This window comes from Acinonyx jubatus, chromosome B3, assembly GCF_027475565.1.
Source record: "Acinonyx jubatus isolate Ajub_Pintada_27869175 chromosome B3, VMU_Ajub_asm_v1.0, whole genome shotgun sequence".
NCBI lineage: Eukaryota > Metazoa > Chordata > Mammalia > Carnivora > Felidae > Acinonyx > Acinonyx jubatus.
The window spans coordinates 122548707-122568698 of NC_069386.1; the positions used below are offsets into that span (position 1 = coordinate 122548707).

At 37.0% G+C, this 19992-nt stretch overlaps 1 long non-coding RNA gene across 2 annotated transcripts in view; it reads left to right on the forward strand.

Annotated features, from left to right (window-relative positions):
* The window catches only part of LOC106983583 (uncharacterized), a 94027-nt gene that overhangs the window by 11332 nt on the left and 62703 nt on the right, over window positions 1–19992 (forward strand). For both annotated transcript variants that reach the window (XR_001431538.3, XR_008299571.1), the window contains exon 3: window positions 11641–11731. This is a non-coding gene — a long non-coding RNA (uncharacterized LOC106983583). The remainder of the gene's footprint in view (window positions 1–11640; window positions 11732–19992) is intronic.

The window sequence follows — 19992 nt, forward strand, 5'->3', positions numbered from 1 at the left end:
CCATCATTTTATTTTAGTCTACTTCGGTGTACTCACCTTTTCAAATTTTCAAACAATTTCCTTTATTTTCTTTCTTTTTCTTTTTTTCTCTTTTTCATTTTTTTCTTTTTCTTGAATGCAGAAAGAGAAAAACTTCATTTTTACTTTCAATTTCTTTTAAAAATATTTTATTTAATTTTTATTACTATATTTTTTGCTTTTATGTAAATTTTTTCAAATTCTATCTGACCCCCATCATTTTATTTCAATCTACGACAGTGTATTCACTTTTTCAAATTTTCAAATGATTTCTTTTTTTGTCTTTTCTTTTTTGTTTTTTTATCTTTTTTCTCTTTTTCATTTCTTTATTCTTAAATACAGAAAATGAAAAAATTCATATTTTTTCTTTCTAATTTTTATTAAAAATATTTTCTATAATTTTTTCTACTATATTCTCTACTTTTGTGTACTTTAGTCTACTTTAGTGTATTCATTTTTTCAAATTCTCAAATGATTTCCTTTTTTTTTCCCTCTCCCCCACCATTTTGTTTCTGTTTTTATTTCTCTAATCTGTCAAACCACTTTCTACACCCAGACCAAAACACACCTAGGATCTAGCATCATCTATTCGATTTTGGTGTGTGTGTGTGTGTGTGTGTGTGTGTGTGTGTTTAATTTTTAATTTTAATATTTCTTTTAATTTTATTTTTTTAATTTCAATTTTTATACCTCATTATTTTTCTCCCTTCAAAATGACAAAATGAAGGGATTCACCCCAAAGGAAAGAGCACAAAGAAACGACAGCCAGGGATTTAACCAACACAGACACAAGCAAGATGTCAGAGCCAGAATTTAGAATCACGATAATAAGAATACTAGCTGGAGTCAAAAATAGATTAGAATCCCTTTCTGCAGAGATAAAAGAAGTAAAAAATAGCCAGAATGAAATTAAAAATGCTATAACTGAGCTGCAATCACGGATGGATGCAGCGGTGGCGAGGATGGATGAGGCAGAACAGAGAATCAGCGATATACAGGACAAACTTATAGAGACTAACGAAGCAGAGAAAAAGAGGGAGATTAAGGCAAAAGAGCACAATTTAAGAATTAGAGAAATCAGTGACTCATTAAAAAGGAACAACATCAGAATCATAGGGGTCCCAGAGGAGGAAGACAGAGAAATAGGGGTAGAGGGTTATATGAGCTAATCATAGCAGAAAACTTTCCTCACCTGGGAAAAGACAAAGACATCAAAATCCAGGAAGCACAGAGGACTCCCAGTAGATTCAACAAAAACCAACAATCAACAAGGCATATCATAGTGAAATTCACACAATACTCAGGCAAGGAGAGAATCATGAAGGCAGCAAGGGGAAAAAAAGTCCTTAACCTACAATGGAAGACAGATCAGGATTGCAGCAGACCTCTCCACAGAAACGTGGCAAGCCAGAAAGGAGTGGCAGGATATACTCAGTGTGCTGAATCAGAAAAATATGCAGCCAAGAATTCTTTATCCAGCAGGGCTGTCATTCAAAGTAGAAGGAGAGATAAAAAGTTTCCCAGACAAACAAAGGAGTTTGTTTAAAGGAGTTTGTGACCATTAAACCAGCCCTGCAAGAAATTTTAAGGGGGACTCTCTGAAGGGAGAAAAGATGAAAATATATATATATGTAAATAAATAAATACCAAAAGCAACAAAAGATTAGAGAGGACCAGAGAACACCACCAGAAACTCCAACTCTACAAGCATCATAATGGCAATAAATTCATATCTTTCAATACTCACTCTAAATGTCTATGGATTCAATGCTCCAATCAAAGGCCATAGGGTAACAGAATGGGTAAGAAAGCAAGACCCATCTATATGCTGTTTACAAGAGACCAACTTTAGACCTAAAGACACCTACAGATTGAAAATAAGGGGATGGAGAACCATCTATCATGCTATTGGCCAACAAAAGAAAGCCAAAGTAGCCATACTTATATCAGACAATCTAGACTTTAAAATAAAGACTGTATCAAGAGATGCAGAAGGGCATTATATCTTAATCAAGGGGTCTATAGACCAAGAAGACCTAACAATTGTAAACATTTATGAGCCAAATGTGTGAAAACCCAAATATATAAATCAATTAATCACAAATATAAAGAAACTCATTGATAGTAATACCCTAATAGTAGGAGACTTCAACATTCCACTCACAGCAATGGACAGATCACCGAATCAAAATATCAACAAGGAAACAATGGCTTTGAATGACACATTGGACCAGATGGACTTAACAGATATATTCAGAACATTTCATCCTAAAGCAGCAGAATACACATTCGTCTCCAGTGCACATGGAATATTCTCCAGAATAGACCATATACTGGGACACAAATTAGCCCCAAGTAAGTACAAAAAGATCGAGATCATACTGTGCATATTTTCAGACCACAATGCTATGAAACTCGAAATCAACCACAAGAAAAAATTTGGAAAGGTAACAAATACTTGGAGACTAAAGAACATCCTACTAGAGAATGAATGAGCTAACCAAGCAGTTAAAGAAGAAATTAAAAAGTATATGGAAGTCAATGAAAATGATAGCACCACAACCCAAAACCTCTGGGATGCAGCAAAGGCGGTCATAAGAGCAAAGTATATAGCAATCCAGGCCTTCCTAAAGAAGGAAGAAAGATCTCAGATACACAACCTAACCTTATGCCTCAAGGAGCTGTAAAAAGAACAGCAAATAAAACCCCAAACCAGCAGAAGACAGGAAATAATAAAGATTAGAGAAGAATTAATGCTATCAAAACCAAAAAAGCAGTAGAACAGATCAATGAAACCAGAAGCTGGTTCTTTGAAAGAATTAACAAAATTGATAACCTACTAGCCAGTTTGATCAAGAAGAAAATGGAAAGGACCCAAATAAGTAAAAATCAAGAATGAAAGAGGAGAAATCACAACCAACACAACAGAAATAAAAACAATAATAAGATAATATTATGAGCAATTATATGCCAATAAAATAGGCAATCTGGAAGAAATGGACAAATTCCTAAACAGATATACACCACCAAAACTGAAACAGGAAGAAATAGAAAATTTGAACAGACCCATAACCAGTAAGGAATCGAATTAGTAATCAAAAATCTGCGAAAAAACAAGAGTCCAGGGCCAGATGGCTTTCCAGGGGAATTCTACAAAACATTTAAGGAAGAGTTAAAACGTATTCTCTCTAAACTGTTCCAAAAAATAGAAATGGAAGGAAAACTTCCAAACTGTTCCTATGAAGCCAGTATTACCCAATTCCAAAACCAGACAGAGACCCCACTAAAAAGGAGAACTATAGACCAATTTCCCTGATGAACATGGATGCAAAAACCCTCAACAAGATATTAGCCAACCAGCTCCAACAATACATTAAGAAATTATTCATCACGACCAAGTGGGATTTATACCTGGGATGCAGGGCTGGTTCAATATCCGCAAAACAATCAGCGTGATTCATCACATCAATAAAAGAAAGGACAAGAACCATATGATCCTCTCAATAGATACAGAGAAAGCATTTGACAAAATACAGCATCCTTTCTTGATACAAACCCTCAAGAAAGTAGGGATAGAAGGAGCATACCTCAAGATGATAAATGCCATATACGAGTGACCCAATGCTAATATCCTCAATGGGGAAAAACTGAGAGCTTTCCCCCTAAGGTCAGGAACAAGACAGGGATGTCTAGTCTTGCCACTGTTATTCAACATAGTATTAGAAATCTTAGCTTTTGCAATCAGACAACACAAAGAAATAAAAGGCATCCAAATCAGCCAGGATAAGGTCAAACTTTCACTCTTAGCAGATGACATTACACTCTATATGAAAAACCTAAAAGATTCCACCAAAAAACTTCTAGAACTGATTCATGAATTCAGTAAAGTAGCAGGATATAAAATCAATGCACAGAAATCGGTTGCATTCCTATACACCACAATGAAGCGACAGAAAAAGAAATCAAGGAATCGATCCCATTTACAGTTGCACCAAAAACCATAAAATACCTAGGAATAAATCTAACCAAAGAGGTGAAAAATCTATACACTGAAAACTATAGAAAGCCTATAAAGAAATTGAAGAAGGCACAAAGAAATGGAAAAAGATTCCATGCTCCTGGATAGGAAGAACAAATATTGTTAAAATGTCGATACTACCCAAAGCAATCTACATATTCAACGCGATCCCTATCAAAGGAACACCAGCATTCTTCACAGAGCTAGAACAAATAATCCTAAAATCTGTATGGAACCAGAAAGACCCTGAATAGCCAAAGCAATCTTGAAAAAGAAAACCAAAGCAGGAGGCATCACAATCCCAGACTTCAAGCTATACTACACAGCTGTCATTATCAAGACAGTATGGTACTGGCACAAGAACAGACACTCAGATCAATGGAACAGAATAGAGAGCCCAGAAATGGACACACAAAAGTACGGCCAACTAATCCTTGACAAAGCAGGAAAGAATATACAATGGAATAAAGACAGTCTCTTCAGCAAATGGTGCTGGGAAAACTGGACAGCGACATGCAGAAGAATGAACCTGGACCACTTTCTGACACTATACACAAACAGAAACTCAAAGTTGGTGAAAGACCTCAATGTAAGACAGGAAGCCATCAAAATCCTCGAGGAGAAAGCAGGCAAAAACCTCTTTGATCTTGGCCGCAGCAACTCCTTAACACGTCTCTGGAGGCAAGAGAAACAAAAGCAAAAATCAACTACTGGAACCTCATCAAAATAAAAAGCTTCTGCACAGTAAAGGAAACAATCAGCAAAACTAAAAGGCAACTGATGGAATGGGAGAACGTATTTGCAAATGACTTATCAGATAAAGGGTTAGTATCAAAAATCTACAAAGAACTTATCACACTCAAGACCCAAAAACAAATAATCCAGTGAAGAAATGAACAAAAAAGATGAATAGACACTTCTCCAAAGAAGACATCCAGAGGGCCAACTGACACATGAAAAAATGCTCAACATCACTCATCATCAGGGAAATACAAATCAAAACCACAATGAGATACACCTTACACCTGTCAAAATGGCTAACGTTAACAACTCCGGCAACAACAAATGTTGACGGGGATATGGAGAAAGAGGATGTCTTTTGCATTGTTGGTGGGAATGCAAGTTGGTGCAGCCACTCTGGAAAACAGTATGGAGGTTCCTCAAAAAACTAAAAATAGAACTACCTACGACCCAGCAATTGCACTACTAGGCATTTATCCAAGAGATACAGGTGTGCTGTTTCAAAGGGACACATGCACCCCCATGTTTATAGCAGTATTATCAACAATAGCCAAAGTATGGAAACAGCCCAAATGTCCATCGATGGATGAATGGATAAAGAAGATGTGGCACACACACATACAATGGACTTTTACTTGGCAATCAAAAAGAATGAAAAAGAATGAAATCTTGCCATTTGCAACTACATGGAGAGAATTGGAGGGTATTATGCTAAGTGAAAGTAGTCAGAGAAAGACAAAAATCATATGACTTCACTCATATGAGGACTTTAAGAGACAAAACAGATGAACATAAGGGAAGGGAAACAAAAATAATATAAAAACAGGGAGGGGGACAAAAGAGACTCATAAATATGGAGAACAAACTGAGGATTGCTGGAGGAGTTGTGGGAGGGGGGATGGGCTAAATGGGTAAGGGGCATTAAGGAATCTACTTCTGAAATCATTGCTTCACTGTATACTAACTAATTTGGATGTAAATTTTAAAAAATAAAAAATAAAGTTAAATTACAAAGTTAAGAAAAACTTAAAAAAAAACCATATATTCTATTAGTACGGTATTTTGTAGTTTATTGCCTTTCCCACCTTGGAAAAATTATGTTGCAGTTATATGGCCCCATATTAACATTTTTTTGGCGTTTTATAAGTAACAGCTTTGAAACTGGACATTCAGCTATCCATTAAGTCAGTTGCTTGAGAAAAGCTTTCATTTTTTTTTTCTCGCTCTTTAGAATGCATCAAAAGAATGGTTCAGGGAAACCATAAAAGGATTAATTCAAAATGATGAAATTATAAATTGTAAATGCACCCCTACACACACACACACACACACACACACACACACACACACTGTGTTATCCACAATGTCGAAAGCATGATGCAGTCACATCACCCATACGTACTGCAGATTTCTATTTTGATGTCATTAATTAGTCCAGAATAATGACTGAGATCGAAAGTCCCACACACCATGAAAAGTTTGAAGGTTTTTATGTAGAGAAAAGGGTATTTGAGGAGGCTGATATTACCAGGCTTCTTTTTTCCACTTTCCAGAGAATCCTACAGGTTGTAGTCCATTTTCCTGTTTGTTAATGATAAAATGCCTTGTATTCTAGCACTTTCTGAAACTCTTAAACTTCACTGTCTTCCTGAGAGAACTCTGCCCTGAGGGAAGAAATAGTTTTCTTCACCCAGGGCCTTTTTCCTTGTATTAATATTAATATCCCATGAGAATATTAGCTCTGGAGGAAAGAATTTGGTGGCAAAATTCCATATTTACTCATGAAATCCACCCCCAACTTGCACTCACACATTTTAATAGGACAGTCAAAGGAAAAGCTCCCATTCCTACCGCCCTTTCTTCACGCTTCCCGTCACCTCCTTCTGACACCCACTCTGGGTTTCTTTTCTGTTGATTTTTGTTTGTTTTTCCTGCTGAACCAAAAGTCACTTTTACTAGCAGAGGCTCTTCTTTAGAGTATATTTTGTATTTATGACGGCAGAAAACTAAGTTAAAAAAAAAAAGACTTCCTTGGCCTTGGCCTTGGCTAGAGTGTGGAGACAGAAAATGGTGTGTGTCCAGCCCTCCAGGCTCTAACCCCACCTGGCTGCTTTCTCCCCTACCTGGCCCTGCATCGTGGGTTGCAGGAAGTATATATCAAAGCCTCATGTACCATCCAATCTCAGCCAGATTTCAGCAGTGTAGTGGGGTTGACAACAGTTGTCTCTCCTTCCTCTCCTAGAAATGCTGTTTAGACTTGCTGAAAGAAAAGAAACTCCTTGGTGCTACTGAATCTTTAAAATGATTTTTACAGGGCTATTTGCATATGTGGCCGAGTGACAAGGAACATGAACTCAGGAGCTACTCTCTGCATTCAAATGTAGGCTCCATACTTGATCTTGAATAAGTTACTCAATCTCTTTGTGCCTCAATTTCCTCATTTGAGATATAGTTTTGAATGAAAATGATAATATCAACCTCATAATGTGAGGATTAAAGAAATTAAAATATGCAAAGTGCTTCAGAATGGTGTTGGCACTTGGTACACAGTATGATTAGGGTTATATTTAAATCTTAGGGGCGCCTGGGTGGCTCAGTTGGTTAAGCGTCCAACTTCGGTGAAGGTCATTATCTTGAGGTTCATGGGTTTGAGCCCCGTGTCAGGCTCTGTGCTGACAGTTTGGAGCCTACAGCCTGCTTTGGATTCTGTCTCTCCCTCTCTTTCTGCCCCTCCCCTGCTCATGCTCTCTCTCTCTCTCTCTCTCTCTCTCTCAAGAATAAACATTAAAGAATTTTTTTTAAAGTATCTAAATCTCTTGCTCAGACACACATGAAAATTTGAAGACATGTCTGTAGCAATCTAGTGTGTGTGTGTGTGTGTGTGTGTGTGTGTCTGTATATAGAGTTGACCTTTGAACAACATGGGGGTTAGGAACCCTGACCTCTCACTCAGTCAAAAATCTGCATGTAACTATTGACTCCCCCAGAACTTTACGAATAGCCTACTATTGGCCGTAACCTGATAACATGAGCAGTCAATTAATACATATATTGTATGTTATATGATTCACATACTGTATTCTTACAATAAGGTAAGCTAGAGAGAAGAAAATGTTATTAAGGGAATCATAAGAGAAAATACATTTATAGTACTGTACTGTATTTATTTTAAAAATCCAAGTGTAAGTAGATCTGTGTTCAAAGCTGTGTTGTTCAAGGATCTACTGTGTGTATGCATGTGTGTATATAATATATATATATATATACAATATATACATAATATATGTAAATATACATTTATAAACTTATAATATAGATTTATATATAAATAAAACCAGCACTCAGTTAATATTTGGTGAATTAATACCATCTAACAGAGTAAGCATATTATCTAGAATGTAATTAGCTTTATCACTGATTGTTCTATATTTTGGGTGATACATTGCTGTCAATAAATGGAGACAAGAGTCTCAGGTTCAATGTAGACTTGTATGGATGACATGGCTCAGACCTAGGTAGTAAAGTAAGAAACATTTATGGAGAACCACTATGTGCCATGTTCTGAGCTTGGCATTTTTCATGTGCCATTACTTATAAGTCTCTTTACAGCTCTTTTAAATTAAATACAGTAAGTTCTATTGTGCAGATGAGATAAATGAGCTCAGAAATGCTAAGTAAATTACCCAAATCACACAGCTAGTAAGTTGGTGGTAAAGGTAGGATTCTAATCCTACACCACTTCTAAGCAAAAAATAAAAATAATAACATGAGGAAAAGAAAAAGATGGGATATGCAAGGAAAGTGATTTTATTTATTGAATAAATCATTGACAAAACAGGTTTATAATTCCAGTATGGTTTGGTATGTCTTAGAATCAGCTTTGAGGTAGATATTCAGACTACATACTGTCCACTTTTTAAAGTTTATAAATTTTTTGAGAGAGGGTGCACAAGCAGGGAAGGGAAAGAGAGAGAGGGAGAGAGAAAATCCCAAAGAGGCTCCACACCATCAGCACAGAGCCTGATGTGGGGCTCAAACTCATAATCCATGAAATCATGACCTGAGTGGACATCAAGAGTCGGACACTTAACTGAGTCACCCAGGTGCCCCTCAACTGTCCATTTTTAATCCTGTGAAGAAGGCCATTGTACATGTCAATAGTAGACTTAAGCATTAGCAGAGATGGAAAGCCACTTAGAAGACCATTTGGTTCAACTTCCTTGGTTAACAGCTAAGACACTTCAGGTGGAGTGACAGGCTCAGTGTCTTACAGGCAATTAGCAGCATAAGCAGCTGGGATTCCTGTGGCCCCCACATTTCTCCCCTACAGCATGAAAAATAGCCAACTGGGACACCACAGTTTTAAATCCATCCATTTAGATGCATGTGAATTCTAGTTCATTTTAAATATTCCAATTCCTACTTTAGCATCTGAACCTAAAAAGAATATTAAAGTGATTCTTAAAATTCTTTGGGAAGATACAATAAATAACAATATTCTCTAGTGGAAAACAGAGTTTATCTCTAGGAACTTCTATTTTTAAAACAACCCAAATTCTGGTATTGTTGTATGCTGTCAAAATGAGAACAAAATTTAAATATTGTCTGGGTGGGAAAACAGACTTTTAAAGAGAAAGTGTTGTTTTTCTTCATGCAGAGAGGAATTAAAGGGACCTTTAAACTTTTTGTTGTTGTTAGATTGCATTCCTTCACCAAATACTTAGAGTATCAAATAACAATAATAGCAGGAATCCTTCTTTCCTTGCATATTTTGTGGTACTAATTACAGCACCGAGTTCTTGATAGTCATGGATTAGTGGTGTCTCTTCATACGCTCAATATATAATATGACTTTATGACAACAGTCACTGATGTTATGTCAGCTACTACTGATGACCAATTGAGGTAGGAGATGGATCTTGACTATTCCAATGTTTGTGTTGTTTCCAACCACGAAAAGCATGGTATGCACTTTTTTTTTCATCTTTTTTTTTTTTTACCATTTATTTATTTTTTGACAGAGAGAGACAGAGCATGAGCAGGGGAGGGGCAGAGAGAGAGGGAGACACAGAATCCAAAGCAGACTCCAGGCTCCGAGCTGTCAGCACAGAGCCCGACTCGGGGCTCAAACTCACAAACCTTGAGAACATGACCTGAGCTGAAGTCGGATGCTTAACCGACTGAGCCACCCAGGTGCCCCGGTATGCACTTTCTTAGTTGTACCATCAGTAATGCGAAGTCCAAAGGCTTACAATTTCTTTCACAGTGAATACCAGAAGTTCATGGTTAATAGCACTCTCTCTTATCAGACTGCCAAGTGTGAGGCAGCATGATGGACCTATACTAAAAAAAAACTGGACCATCTAGCTATATCATAGGACAAAGCCATATCATGGACCCTGGGAAGTCTTGTTAATGTGAGTTATAGAAGACACTTATAATGTGAAAAGCACAGTATCCGCTGCCTCAGAAACATTGCGTTATTACAAACATCACAAAACAGCCGAAGATACCAGACCTGGGGAATCGCAAACTTTTCTACCTAAACTTCCAAATGTGCCAAACATCATTTTGGGAGCAAGGATGGCAATGGCAGTGTGCAAAGGAGGGAAGTACTAAAAGTAAAGACAAAGAAGGATGGAAGTACACAATTCTAAGTGATTTTATAGCAGATACTTAGCCCAAGTCAGCAAATAAATTGCCAACTGACAAGAAATTGGCATACGAACTAAGCAAATTTCTCAAGCCAAATGTCCAGAAATAAAGGAATGCTTTTGGGACCGAATAGGCAACAAAACCACAAGAAGCCACAAGTTGGCTGGATAATGTAAGGCCTAGAAGGCCCAGCAAAAATTTACTTGCTCTATCGTATAGCGGGTGAAGCACAGCTTCCGGAAGATAATATTGAAGTCAACAATGATGGAGCAATTGATGTTAATAAAATACTACGTTGCAAAATCAATTTGGGATTTAAGGGACCAACACTGCAATCTCAGGGATTTTGTTCCATATAAACCATCTGGTGGAAAAGTCTTGGTGAAACACGTGGTGATGACAGGAATCTCTATAAAAATCCACAAATATGATGGCCAACACATACTCAGGCCTCAAAGCACACTTACACAAACACAAGGGAGATGGTGTATGCCATGATAACACAGATATTTTACTGATATCCGGTATGGGAAAATCAGCACATTTCATGTGTAGGAAATTAGTCACTAATATTGGTGACATAGGGATGTTATCTGATCAGTGTGATATCCTTGCCATTCAAAGTACTGAGGCATTGTTTAAACCCTTAGGCAGAAATTCCAAGAATAACGCTGTGATTGAATTTTCATGAATACAATCAGGGAAATGGTCTGTTAAGTGCTGAAAGACATTGCAAATTTGGCTATCAAGATGTTAATAAACACCTTTGCTTATTGTAGAGAAAAATGATTGAGAGTGTGGGGTGGTTAGTCAAGTTACTGAATGCATTTTAAACACTTACAATATGTCAGCTCCCTTGCTAGGTAAAACACAGTGCCTTCTTCTCTAGTGAAGCATCTTACATTTAGAAATATAATTATTTTGATAGCATCTATACATACTACCTCAAATAAACATGCTTTCTAGGTACCAGTGGTTGATATGACAAATTTTTATATAGCTTTCAAAGATATTGATTCTGGATTCACACTGATTTAAAGAATTGGGAAGATGTTCAATCTATGATGTTATCAAAATAACAATTAAAAACTGAATCTTGGTTCCAAATTACACACATTGTTTTGGATATTAGACCTTTGGCTGGTAATTTGAAAAATGCACTGCAAATATTAAAGTGGTGATAATTTACTTTGGTCTGACCTTCCCAGATCCTACCTGGATTCCAAACATTACCTAATGGCTCTTCACGCAAGCTATGGGTAACATGGGAATTAGCTGTCATGATGCTACCAGCAAAAGGTAAGTAATTACTCTGTTTGGTAAAAGACAATGTTGCTTTTGTAAAATCGATCAAACATTTGTATAAAGTTGTGTTGAGATCAGTATCAAAATAAGCATAGATTTCACTCAGGTAGTTGCTACTCTGATAAGCTTCAGTTACCACATTAGGAAAGCTGGTATGTTTCAAATGTGTTGATTGCACATGTAGAAGGACCAAACAAGATTCCTTTCACATCCATGCTCTCAACATATAACCCTGGGGTTACAGACCCTGGAAGATAATTAAGTTACTCTCCTTTATATGCCTATGTTGTTTCCGGTTCACTTGTAATCACTCTCTGAGAAGAGAAATAGACACTAAATATTTAAAGGTAATGGAAATTTAGCCAGAATATCTACTTATATTAACACTGCATGGGAAAGTTTTTCTCTAGTTGCTCTGTGGTACCAGTGTCTGTGACTGTACATCCCACTGAGAAATATAGAGTCCCAAAGGGTAAAATTAAGGGTAGAGAACATCTGACCTCAATCATGGGCGTCAGGATAAGAAATGCATAACACATGGTCAGTGATCCCAAGGTTACTGCACACAGAGGATGGCAGCTGTTCAGTTGGACATCTGGATCTCAGTGGCTCCAGAACTGGATTGTTCTCACATGAGATCTGTCTATGAGAAGCTCAGCCCATCTTCGGTAACGGTTCTGAGAATTTGAATCTAAGCTTTATGTAGTGCCCAACAAATGGTAAATTTTCACATATTCACAAGATCCTTGTTTGTGGAAAGTAAACGTGGCCCAAAAGCAAAATATGAAAACAAGGATCATTTTGATGTTGTATGGCTGTGTCCAAACTGATACTTCACCTTTAGTGTTTACACTCAAAAGAGATCAAGGATAATGTAAGGGTCTTGGCTGTCTTCCTATATTATTTGATGTGATCTAAATACATACAATTTTTCACCTGCTTTCTTAAAAAAGTTCAATTTCATTCTCTTTTCTGAGAAGGGAAACAAATAGCAAATTGTTGATGGGAAATGAAAGTTTAGCATATGCAAGTCTGGGTGAGTATGTAAATTTAGTTGTATCAATTTCAAATGGTGTATTATGTAACTATTATAATTGGTAACTAGGAATTATGAAATATTTGTATATTTAAACATATACACCCAGCTAATCAAATTTATCAGTGAACCAAATAAAGGAATTATATTTAAATTCTTAAAAATTACAAGGTTAAGATTGGCAATACATACAGAAGACTTTTCTGACCAATGAAACAAGATATAATAGGTTCACATTGCATGAATGAATTTAAAAAAATAGATACACATTTGAATTGATGGAAATAATTTCTTGGGTGGAAGGCCACCAAAGCAGAATAACTTATGAATGTTAAATATGTTATAGGCACAGTCCCTGTTCAACAGTGGAAAGTTTTTCTAAACAGATCACAAAAGGTATAATAAACTGCATTTGTATATTTATGTAAGCTTCTTTTTTTTTAATTATCTATATGATTAGTTGGTAAAAAGTCTAAACCATAAAAGAATTGAAGATATTTTATTATCATTTTTATTGTTTTTTAAAAAGAAAGAGTGTATGTGCACAAGCAGGGGAGGGGCAGAGGGAGAAGGAGAGAGAGAATCTCAAGCAGTATCCACTCCCAGAGTAGAGCCTGACATGGGGCTTGATCCCATGACTGTGAGATCATGACCTGAGCAGAAATCAAGAGCTGGACACTCAACTGACTGAGCCACCCAGGTGCCCCTAATTGATATTTTAAACACAGTTTAAAGGGTTAATGCTGTTTGCTTAATTTACTTGATATTGCTATTTATTGTAAGAATTGTACATTTCAGTTGCTGCAATTAGCTGGAGTGGGGGCTTTGCAAAGACTCTGATATGGGGCCTATCCACTGTAGTTGCTCAATAAATAATCACTCTTTCAGAAGAACTTTCCTTAATGTAAGACATACTGTAATATTTAAATCAATTGCTCAGAAATTGAGAAGTTCTTGAGAAGATTTAGTTGATATACTTTACAATTGGGAGAATTCTGTGTAGATTTCAATTTAGTCTATTCCTAAGCAAATGAGAAGGGGAAGCAACTCAAATTCAAACAAATATTTCAAATTATCAGTCATATATAATAGGGGGAGAGGTACAACATGTAAGATAAAAGGCCAAGACAAATTACATATGGCCATTGTTAGTCTTCCAAGGACTGAGAGATGGAACGATACATTAAATCCCACATCTCAGTCGTAGACAGTGAGGGAAAGCTGGATGAGACTTAACAGTGGTCATTACACCAAAATCTTTTTAAAGATGACAATGTCAGAATCTGGAAATGTTACTCTGAAACACAGTGTGGATAGCTGTGAGCTGCTGGTATAGACAAAACAAAACTGCATGTGAAATGGTAACATAGAACCAATGTCCCAAATCAGGTTGCTTCCAAGTAACCTGGGAGGATGGAAAGAAAACAGGATCAGAACTCAGCCCTAAAGAAGTTCACACCCTTTTCATAATCTAATACTAGTTCTACTCTTGAAACCAGTGAGAGGAATACACCTATTCCTGACCTGAGAATTTGTAGTTAACCAGCTCTCAGGTGCTATTGCCACTGCTGGCTTGGGAACCACATTTTGAGAACCAGGGGTTGAAGGAATACTGGACAAAAGGGTACGTATCTTACAGAAAACTATGATTTGTTCTCAATGGAATCTAATCAGTAGGTTTACATGCAGTTAAAATTAAAAAAATGAGCAATGACCACCACTGTTAATTTGCAACAGTCAAACTAACCTCACAAAAGCCTTCTCCAATGGAAAAAATGGGAAAGTCTTTCCACGGTACACATTGGCTTTATTGGCTGTGGTCTTAGTCAAAGCACAGAATGAACCTTGGCCAGCAGCATGAGGTCTCTCAAGCTTGCAGCTGTTGGGAGGAGACTGCTCTGCCAGTGACTCTGGGCAGGAAGTGCCTCGTTAGAACTGATGCATCTATTTTATTCTGCTCAGAAGAAAAAAAAAAGCCAAACTCCCTAGGTCTCTCCAAACATCTTTTAAACTGCCCAACCTCCCCAAAGCCACCATATTAGATGGCTTTAACTGCCATGGCTGCCTGATTTCTGGTAACTGACAGCTGAGGTTCAGTATGATGGGAAGTTTTCAGAATGCTAAGCCATAAATCAAGCCTGTATCTTCCCTCACGGTGGGCTTAATGACAGCATAAATAAAATGAAAATCCCAAATGACAGACAAGCACAGGGCACTCTGACTGAAAAATATCTGAAAGGAGGACACTTTCCATCCAGATCCAAACTGCCAGAAAGCAGTCCACAAAGAACATTAAAGGTTAGTGCAACGTGCCTCAGAAAGGGGACCTAACAGGGCACAAGTTCACAGCCTTCTCCACTTTGCACAATGCCGCTTTCCAGGACCCTGCATCAGATAAAGGATGCAGTGCTACCGCAGTTCTTTCTCTCAAATAAACAGTTTAAAATGTGTGTTGTTGAAGGCAACCCAGCTTCCTCTGTGTTCATATCATTTTACAGAACTCCTGCCATCCTTCATTCCCTTATCCAGCTAAGTGCTCAGCAATAATGGACAAACAAAATCTAAACTAGCATTACCACTACCCTAGGGATAACACTGAATACGAGTTATGCAGTATGATCTGATAATAGCTGGCTTCGAGTGCTGGCAAAAAAAAAACAAAAAAAAAAAACCAAAACCAAAAAACCAAAAAAACAAAAAACAAAAACAAAAACAAAAAAACCACAACCAAAACCCAAAAAAACCAAACCAAAACAAAACACCAAACCCTTCTAAAGGGGATATATTAGAAACTTAGATTTTAAATTCTATGTGCCATGTGACACATTTTGGGGATTGCTCTTTCGGCTTTCAGGTAAAAATTAGGTGACATAAATAGGTTCTTCTGATATATGAAGTACATATAAATACTGCTCTGAAAAAAAGCTGTGCACAATCACAAAAGGATGAAGAGGAACCATCTTGTTTTACCAAAAGAAGCATTTTTACCCCTGGTTAACAGACCAGCCTACTTCATTAGGAAAAAAATGATCAGTTAATTACTAATCTCACTAACTCTTCATGGTTGCCATTATTCCGATGTCTTGAAATGCAGGCACAGGACCAGCATTACTCCAGTCCACAGGCTGGCCCAAGTAAAGGACATAAAGGTGCTTCCAAAGATTCTTGAGGAAATGACTATGGATTCCAGAGAAAGAAATCAGAGAGAGAGAGAGAGAGAGAGAGAGAGAGACAGACAGACAGCCAGCCAGACAGACATACAATTGGAGGAAATATTTCCAATTGAAATAGAGTATTTCAAGAACAAAGGGAGATGCACTGTCTCAAAGTAAAGATTTTCATGTTGTTGGCCAAGTGTTTTAAAGGCCATTTGAGCTCTTGGTGGCTTCAAATGATTCAAAAATACAACTGACTCTAAAATGGAAAATTTGTAAGAAAATAAAAACAAAAGGAAACCGTAATTTGATGGAAAACCTGATACTATAAAATTTAGACTTGTCCTTTTTCTTATTTTTTAAGTAGGCTTCACACCGAGCACAAAGCCCAACATGGGACTTGAACTCACCACCCTGAGATCAAGACCTGAGCTGAGATCAAGGGTCAGATACTTAACCGACTGAGCCACCCAGATGCCCCAGGACTTGTTAATTAAAAAAAAAAAAACAAACCCAAAAAACAAAAAAAAAACAACAAAAAAACCATTTTAAGAAAATATTAAATCACTGTCAATTAGTGACTAATGAGCATATAATATTATCCTCCTTTCCCTCAGAATAAGATATTTTCTTACTTTTAAATTATAACATCTGAACTGTTGGTAGTTTAATATCCACTAATTTTGTTTAAAAAATATTGCTTCAAACCAGTATTCTGATCTTTTATACTGCTGACACATAGCTCCAATATTTAAGGATAAATTGTTAACTTTTTAAAATTTAAATAATGCCAGTCAAAATGCTTTACTAAAGAATGAAAAATGATGGGGCGCCTGGGTGGCGCAGTCGGTTAAGCGTCCGACTTCAGCCAGGTCACGATCTCGCGGTCCGTGAGTTCGAGCCCTGCGTCAGGCTCTGGGCTGATGGCTCGGAGCCTGGAGCCTGTTTCCGATTCTGTGTCTCCCTCTCTCTCTGCCCCTCCCCCGTTCATGCTCTGTCTCTCTCTGTCCCAAAAATAAATAAAAAAACGTTGAAAAAAAATTTTTTTTAAAAGAATGAAAAATGAGGTTGTCAAATCATGGGGATCTATGGAAAGATGACATAAGATAGTCTGGGCATGAACATCCAGCATCTGCCAGTTTGAGGAAGAGCATTCATTCTGGAATGGCAATTGAGTGACTTCAATGCCTTAAAACATAGCAAGTTATCATTAGAATTGCAGGTGATTAATGTATGGCTCTTATTTTACTATAGAATTCTTTTCATGTTCTCATCTATATGCTCAATGGCATAAGACTCCACATTTTGACAGGTGGAGGTCATCAGATTACATATTGTTTTGACTATCCTCCTGAAAGGCAATTAACATGCTGTTATGTTCAGAAATCCAGTATCCTCCTGCAGAGAACAAGGCAACAAGTTCTCATCCACAATTGTCACATGGCTTTGTACCATGGTCAGAGTCAAGCTGTGTTACAGAAGATAGCCAGCCACAGAAGTTTTCCTAGGCTTTCAACTCTGAGTAGTCAGCCACTTGCCATTTAAATCCTTTTGCAGTTGGTGGCCCTGGAAGACATGCAGGTGCTCCAAACCCCTGACAGTCTGCCCCTTCATTGTAGGTTGTAGTTATTAGACTTCAAAGATCAACAGTTGAGGCTGACCTGGTGGAACACGAGGAATGACCTGAGTTGGGTTTGGATTTAGGTAGGATGTGGGCCATAGGTGCGGATAAAGCAGGAGAAGCTAAACTGGGGGCAGATGAGGTTAGAACTGGAAGGTTGGTCTGGTTTCACCAGAGCAGAAAAATTGGTTTACTTTGTTACTAATCAAAGGCAAGGGAGACTTCTCTGAAATTTGTTTGGGGGCTTGGAATCTAAAAGTTCTGTTTCTAGATGTAAGCATTTCTCCTAGCCTTAAATTAGATGTGTCGTGTTTTGTACGGAAATGAAACTAAATGGAATCTTTCATGGTTTAAATTTCTTTCCTCAAATAGGGATAAGCTGATGTTTTTATTGCTAAACATTTGAGAACTTAAAAGTTGAAAGATGTAACTATTTTTATATCATACTTTGGTGCATGAAATGCCTTTATATACAAACTTTCCCAAATTTTCTTTCCAGCTTAAGGTTCATGGTAGTTTTGATCCAAGAAAACCAGATGCCTTCGTGAGGACAGCTTCCTCATTTGAAGGCCATGAACATCACAAATTTCTTTCTTTTTTAAAAAAATAAATTAAGAGGAAATACCGGGATAGTTTGTTTGAGGAGGGAGTGTAAGAATCTTGGAAAAGGAATAATTTACTCAATAATCATTCCTATTCTTGGCTATTAAATGATGTATAGTTGGGTTTATAGTACAATACCTGAGTAAAACAATTTGAGATTCCTAACCCTTTCCTAAAAAGGGTCTGGCTAAGTAAATATACCCATCTAATTATGTGTAAGAATTTGGCTCCATTTAAAACAATATTTGCTATTTTAATACACATTAAAGAAAATGTAACAATTACTATGAGTGTAAATACACCTTACATATACCACTGACCAGAGCCTCAAAAACCTTAGCTGAAAAGATGAAAATAAAAAAAAATAGGCTTGTTTTCTGAGCTAAGTAGGTAGGCACTTCTAATCTATGTAACCTTTAAATTCAAATGCCTTATGTGTACTTTTTTGATAAGCTATAGAATTTATATCTTTTACTAGTAAAGATATGTAAACTGTAACAATAAGAAGAAAAGCCGGTGATTCTGGGAAACTGGATGCATAAGATGTTATGTAACCAACCGGTTTCCAACCTTTAAATCAGACACTAGTCAAGGAAATAATAATAACCTTAGCCAATGGGAAAAACATCCAGCCAGATTTCTCCCAGCTGTGTTTCTCCCTTCTGTGGCCTTCAGTAACTTCAATGGAAGTTTAGTGTGTTTAGGGAGAAAGATGGCCAGAAGAATCAAAATTATTAAACCAAAAAGGTCAATCTTCAAATTAAGTCTTGGACCAGGCTCACTGCAAGAATAAGGTTGATCCCTTCCAATGTCCCAGTACTATAAGCAATATGGCTGACCAACCACAACTCCAATGGGGCTGATATCACAGGTTATTCTGCCAAAGGGGTGAGTGAAGGAAAAACAGTTGCTGGCTTTGAAATGTACAAATCAAGCTATTAGTGTTTCCTTAGCATTCCTTTTGATTTCCAACTTGAGCTTACAGTGACTGACTGCAAGAGATAGGAAAAAATCCTCTGAGAAGACAGGTCCTTGGATTCAATTCCATATAAACAGAGGGCCAAGGAATTTTGACAAAATTTTTGCTCACAAAAAGTTGACTTTGCCTTTGAAGTTCTTGTGTGTTCCATATTTAAAGTCAGACACCTTCATTCATCCAACAGTAGCACAAGGCCTTCAATAATATGATATAATGGCTTTATTTTTTTCAGATTAAAAAAGGTCTTTCATAAGGTCCCTCTCCATTCTGTTATAAAATCATCAGTTAATATGTTTTCAAGGATTTTCCAGGTAAATAACCTGTGTTACCTTCAACTTTCAGGTCTAACTGGCCTGGTGTAATTTTTTTAATGGTCACAGAGGTACTAAGAGTGGTTTAAATCAATTCCTACTAAAAAAGAATGGAGTGCATGGCATTCCTACTAACACATTAAGGGAAAAGCTATTTAACTCACTTTTATCCATAGGATTTAAATAAAATGTGTTAATATTGTCCCTTATTTTCTTCCCAGTTAGTCACTTAGACCCAAGGAGATAAAATATTACAGTATTGGTCAACACATCAATGAAAATATTGACATAATTTCTCAATACCCTGAGTATTGCTATAGTGTAATATAGGTTCTGAGAAACACCAGGATTGTGAGCTGCTCCTTCAAAAAGGGCTATTCCCACTAAACCCCACAGTGCTCATTAGCACATTAACGGCTTGAAGTCCTGAGGTTAGACAAAACAAAACCAAACCTGTTTAATGTTGTCTAATGCAGAGTTTCTCAAGCTAGCCTGAACACATCACTCCTTTTTCATGCAATTCCTAATGCCAAATAAACTTTGGGTCATG